The sequence below is a fragment of the Rousettus aegyptiacus genome, unplaced genomic scaffold, assembly GCF_014176215.1.
Source record: "Rousettus aegyptiacus isolate mRouAeg1 unplaced genomic scaffold, mRouAeg1.p scaffold_m13_p_4, whole genome shotgun sequence".
NCBI lineage: Eukaryota > Metazoa > Chordata > Mammalia > Chiroptera > Pteropodidae > Rousettus > Rousettus aegyptiacus.
Window position 1 is genome coordinate 20,661,651 of NW_023416307.1, and position 6,425 is coordinate 20,668,075.

A 6,425-nucleotide genomic window follows, 5' to 3' on the forward strand; every position below is an offset into this window, starting at 1 on the left:
AAAAAGATAAATTGTTTGTAAATTTCGGGATGCCATGAACCTCAGGCAAAAGCCAGACCAGCTTCCAAGAAGTTAGCATGCAGCCTTTATGGTCACTTCTCAGCAAAATCAGAATGGAAGAGGTTAAAATTAATCCAAGTGGCTTAAAAAAATTAATCCAAGTAGCAATGTCTGGAGTGGGCACTGCACAATTTAAACTTTCTCACCAAAGGAAAGCCATTTGGGAAAGAAAGTGCAAAAGAGAAAAAGCAAGATGAGGATAATTTGATGACTAGGCAAAGGTAGAAGGGGCATATTCACAGAAGGCCCCTCTGGATTGTTGAAATAAGAGGGAATAAAATTTAAAAATATGTATTTATCGAGTAGAAGATATAGAATTAGATACTATAGCTACAGAATATGTTAAGAGGAAAAAATATTGAGGTGCTTTTAGATAGGTGAAAGTTTGGGTAAAACTGGGAAGAAAGAGATTTGGGAATAGTTATTTTTTATGGAGAAGAAATTGACAAAAAATGTGATAAGGGACAGAAAAAGAAGTATTTTTCTCTTTAATGGCTAGGGAATCGAAAGGAGGAGGGCTCTTATTCATGATTATATGTGAGAATGGTAGGAAGCAATTATTTTTCAATTAATCTCAACATTTTCATGGCAGAAAAATTATTAAATTGGAGTCATATATAGTCTATACAAATTTTATGTGCTGATTTGATATAGTCTTATAACTATTTTCATGTATTTACATAATTTTTATCATTATAATTAACATCCAGAAGAAAATGAGGGAAACATATAGAAAGGTAAACTGGAGGGAAAGGAGAGTCATATGGCACCAGGGAGTTCCAGTGAATGGGGAAGATATCTTGAGAGGTTAGTAAGTGTCCTGTGTGCTGGAGAGAATTGAAAATGTAGGATTATAGGAATATTTTTGTGAAAAGAGATAATTGGCAGTTAAGGGAGATTACATCACATGAATATATATATACACACACACACACATACACACATACATACAGGAAGACAACATCCTAAAAGGTACTTCCCAACCCAAACCAATCAATAATGAATATGAGCTGTATGTGAAGCCTTGAAGTGTGCAGTATAGTTTATGAAATAGTAACATGCTCAGGCAAGTGAAGTGCCTCCTGATATTTTGGCAAAATGCTCTCAGCGCCAACCCCAGCTGCTTTACTGACCTCCCCCGTTTCCCCGCCTCCAAAAAAGAAAATCTGTCCACTGACAAAAGCTTTACAAAAAATATTTCCTTTTCAGGTTTAACTTTCGGGGATTCCGCTGGATGAAAACCATGATTCATGGGATCAAGGAGATTAGTGAAAGGAAGGGTGTTTTGCCCAGCACCACTCTGGGCCATCATACCTGTTCCACTGTCTCCAAGTCTGGTAGCAGCTCTGGTATGCCTCACAGGGCAGGAAGAGAACAAGCCCAACGTTAGAAGCTACTGCAGCACTTCTGGCAGCAGGAATTGTCGGAGCAGGTGGGTCGTCCTTATCAGGCGCTGCTTCAAGAGTTCTAGGGTTCTATTATTGACCTCAGGTATTTCAAATTACTGTGCTTGGTGCTAGTTTATAAAGAAACACAAGTTGTGTTTGTGGGAATTGCAGCAAATAGTAAGGTGCTCAGGTGAGGCTGGGGTAAGTTGCAGCGACAGATAGGGATGGCGATATTGCTGCTGTTGCTAATTCCTCTGCTCATTCCTGCCTCCGCAGGTGTCACTTCAAGCCTGTGTAGAGGTGATTTCAGACTCTTCTACGTCGCTTAGGTTGCTGCTTTAATTTTTGGCTTGAGGTTTTGATCCAGTGGTTTGCATGTTGACATTGCACTAGGCACTACACACTGGAGCACCGGGTGAGGCACAGAGTAGGTGATCAGGAAATACTGGTTGGTCGATTGATAAATGGTATAAGGAACTCATTTGGTTTCTTTCCTCTACTGCTCTATAAGCTAACATACTGAAATGAGCCTGAGAATTTCACAAGATAGCTAGTATATTGGGATGCTAACTTTATGGATTATTTTAAATTCAGACAGTGACATATTTCAACTTAAGAATAGATGATATAGGAAGAATCGATTATTAAGAAAATATAAACCCCTATAATTATTTCTAAGGATGGGTCATTAAATTATCGATAGTCAAGATTTATTAATGTGAATGATAATTAAGCTTATTTGTGTTACTGAGCAATAGGAGAATTTGAAATAATTATAAAAAGTGGCATTTACATAGTATTTCTGATATTGTAAAGTATACGCAATATTTCAAAGCTGCAAATACAAATGTAGAAGGAACAGGGTAGGGAATGAATCTTGCTGGTCTTCGTATCTTTAAAACCTGATACATAGGGAAGGAAGTGGTGGTAGTATAGAAGATTGGTACCTACTTATAAGTGGAAGAAATCTAGATGGGAAATCAAAATATCTTTCTTCCCTAGAAATGGAGGTATTAGGAAATATTAGACACCATTTTGCCTTAGTATAGAACAGTGCTGTCTAGTCGAAATATGTGAGTCACACAGGTAATTTAAAGTTTTCTAGTAACCAAATTAAAAAAGAAAAAGGAAAAGATGAAATGAAAGTTAACATATTTTGTTAAACTCCAAATAATATTTTAACATGTGACCATAATCATAATATAAAATTATTAGTGAGATAGTTTAATTTGGCCAGCTACTTTTCAGGTTTCAATTGTCATGTGCGACTAGAAGTTGTTGTATTAGACACCTAAGACATAGAGGAAAAGAAAAAAATGTAATCCCATGAATTAGATGTGAGTTTTGAGATTATTTTCTTTATAGACCCTGTTTTTTTGGCAATCAAATTTTTACAAGTTGCTTTTCTCTCTGTCGTTTTTTCCCCTTGTTTTCTAGTTAATGTACTGTTTTAAGACACTTAACTTTACTACCCATAATGGAATGAAAGTAGAAATTGACAAAAAATGTTTATGGCCATCCCACCCTGAACATGCGTGGTCCCATCTGATCTCGGAAGCTAAGCAGGGTCGGGCCTGGTTAGTACTTGGATGGGAGACCACGTAGGAAGACCAGGTGCTATAGGCATAAAAAAATAAAATAGAATAAATAAATAAGTAAGTAAGTTTTTAAAAAAGAAAGAAATTGATGAAAGTGGTGATATGACCAGATATTATGATATTCTAAATTGGCAATTGGATGACAATGGAGAGATTGATTGCCTATGTGAAGGTTGGAAAATATATATTCACAAACTCTAAGTTTGAACTTGTGATGAAAAAGAATACGACAATATTTCAGAACACTGAATTATCAGAGGTTACTCTGACATCTTTTTTTAATATGTACAGAGAATTACATTTCTATATTCTTTCAGGCATATGGAATATCAGTATACCCGGAGTTAGCTATTCCAAGTTAATTTTCCAAAGTACGGTACATATTTTTTCTCTATATAGATTCAGATCGTTGATTTTGAAACATTTTCTGGTTTACAGTTTTGATGTTAATTCCATTTTATTTTTTTTCTTCAAGTACCTTAAAGTATTTGACTTCCTTTGTCTGTCTGCCATTTTATCCACTTTCTCTCTGATCATTTTTGCCTTTTTCTTTATCATATCCTTATTCTCTTAGTTGTTTTCCTACCTTTAGTCAATGCCCCTTATTAAATTCTCATTATAACATATTCATTTCTGTATGTCTTGTAACTTTTCACTTAATATCTGAAATGATTTTCTTTTTTTCTTTAGTTTCTTTCCTGAGTAAAATAAACTTCTAAAATTTCTTCCAGTTGTATATCCATTTATTATTTTTTTTAGAGCAGTTTTTTTACCCCTGGCTTTATTGGAATATAATAGACAATTGCTCATATTTATGCTGTATGATACAATGAGGTTTTTTTTTTCAGTTATAGTTGGCATACAATATCTTTGTTTCAGTTGTATAGCATAGTGATTAGAGATCTGTATAACCCACAAAGTGATCACGCCACTAGATCTAGTACCCTTCTTCCCCCTCACAGGTTTATTACATTATTAACTATTTTCCTTATGGTACATTTTATATCTCCCTGTCTATTTTGTAACTATCCATTTGCACTCCTAATCCCTTTGCACTTTTTCACCATCCTCCAAACTCTCTCCCATCTAGTAGCCCTGAAAGTATTCTCTGTATCTATGAGTTTATTTCTATTGTTGTTGTTGTTGTTTATTTTGTTCTTTAGATTCCACATGTATGTGAAATCATATAATATTTGTATTTATCTAACTTATTTCCTTGAGCACAATACCCTCTAGGTCCATCAAGGCAATATCTTTTCCTATCCCCTTTCTTTTAGTCTGTGTGTTTTTTCATCTGGTGTGGGTCTCTTGTAGGCAGCATATGTAGGGGTCTCGTTTTCTTATCCATTCAGCCACTCTATCTTTTGGTGGGAGGACTTAATTCTTTTCCATTTGAGGTACTTGTTGATAGGAATGTAGTGTTTATTGTTCTTTATTCATGTTTTTGATACATGATTTTTCTTCTTAAAGAAGTCCCTCTAACATTTCCTGTAATACTAGCCTGGTGTTGATAAATTCCTTTAGCTTATTTTTGTCTGGGAAATTCTTTATCTGTCTTTGACTCTAAATGATAGCTTTGCTGGATAAAATATTCTTGGTTATAGATCCTGGGTTTTCATTGAATATTTTGTGCCAAGCCCTTCTGTCCTGCATAATTTCTTTTGAGAAATCAGTTGCCAGTCTTATGGGTGTTCCCTTGTAGGTAATTGCTTTTCTCTTGTTGCTTTTTAGATTCTCTCTTTGCATTTAACCTTTGGCATTTTAATTACGATGTGTCTTGGTGTGGGCTTTTTTGGGTTCCTCTTTCTTGGGACTCTCTGAGCTTCCTGGGGTTGTATGTCTATTTCCTTCACCAGGTTAGGGAAATTTTCCATCATTATTTCTTCAAATAGCTCTTCAATGTCTTGTTTTTCTTCAGGTACCCCTATGACATGTATATTTTTTTACATTTGATTGTGTCCATTAGGCTCCTTAAATTGTTGTATACTTGGCACCTTTTTTCTTGCCGTTCTGATTGAGTGTCCTTGGCTTCCCCATCCTCTATATAGGACATTTGATCCCCTTTTTATTCACTCTGTTTATTCCATTTAATATAATTTTTATCTCAGATAATGTGTTCTTCACTTCTGACTGGTTCCCTTTTATAATTTCCTTTTCCATTTTTAAGTTTTTTATCTCTTTGTTCAAGTTCTCACTGAATTCATCTACACTTCCTCTAAGTTCATTGAGCATCTTTTTTAACCAGTATTTTAAACTCTGCACCTATTAGATTACTTGACTCCATTATTTCTAGACCTCTGTTCTGTCCTCTCATAAGGTTTCTACTTCTTTGTCTTCCCATTTGGGCTGCCTTTCTGTGTCTGTTTCTATGTACTAAGCAAAGTTTCTAAGTCTTCTAGTCTTATTAGCGTGGCTTTGTGTAGTAGGTGTCCAGTGGCCCAGTCCTGAGAGGGGTTCAGCAGCAGGCCAAGTTTAGCTCTAGCCTACGCCCCTCCATGACCACCTGTTAAGATTCAGCAAGCAATCCACAGATGCTGTGCTCAAGAGGCCACACCAGAAATTGCAGTCAGCTGCCACCAATGTCAGGAGCACCTGACTCACAGAGGATATACCTGGATGTGGCTTGGGTGGGGCCGTGAGTTGGGGAAGGAGGAGTTTCAGAGAATCCTCTGGGTGTGCCGTCCTCTGTTATCCAGACTGATGATGTCTGGGCTATGGCGGTGCCGCGTCCACACGCTGGGAGGGCTTAACAGAGGAACAATGGATACCACCAGCTCTTCTGTCCTGAGCGAGCCTCACCTCTGGCCCTCACTCCAACAACTCAGTGTCTCCCTGTAAGTCCCTGGTGCCCCTGCATCCTCCCCGCCCCATGCAGCCAACCAGCACTGGTGCTCAGAGCAAGCAGGTCTGTCTCCATGAAAGTCCACTTGAGGACATGGCCCCTTTGAGAGGCGTCTGCAGCTGCCACTGCTGCGGCCTCTGTTTCACTCAGCCCCTCGGAACTGGGCAGCCTCGCGTCTTGCCCCCTCCGACCTTCTACCATTGCAGGTTGATTAATTATTTCTCCCCCTAGTTGTAATACTTCTGTTCATCTAGATCCCAGGTGGCTTTGCTTGCTGTTTGCCCAGTATTTCTGTCACAACTTTGATTTGGTTGCCAGAAGGATGAACGAAGCCTCTATCATCTGGGCCATTTTTCCCCCTCTATTTATGTTTTTAATTTTTAAATACCTAATTTAAGAGATTTTTGCATATCTCCAAGTACTTTACTGAGAATATTTAATTTGAGTGCTAGAATATTTATTTTAAGTGCTGTGTTCCAGTATTCTTCTGCTTAATTGTGTGTGTGTGTGTGTGTGTGTGTGTGTGTGTGTGTGTGT

At 37.4% G+C, this 6,425-nt stretch overlaps 1 non-coding gene across 1 annotated transcript; it reads left to right on the forward strand.

Moving 5' to 3' along the window:
• The first annotated feature begins 2,955 nt into the window (after nt 1-2,955).
• On the forward strand, nt 2,956-3,074 carry LOC118602623. Its single transcript, XR_004950737.1, has one exon. It is a non-coding gene; the product is annotated as a 5S ribosomal RNA (ribosomal RNA).
• The last annotated feature ends 3,351 nt before the right edge of the window (nt 3,075-6,425 follow it).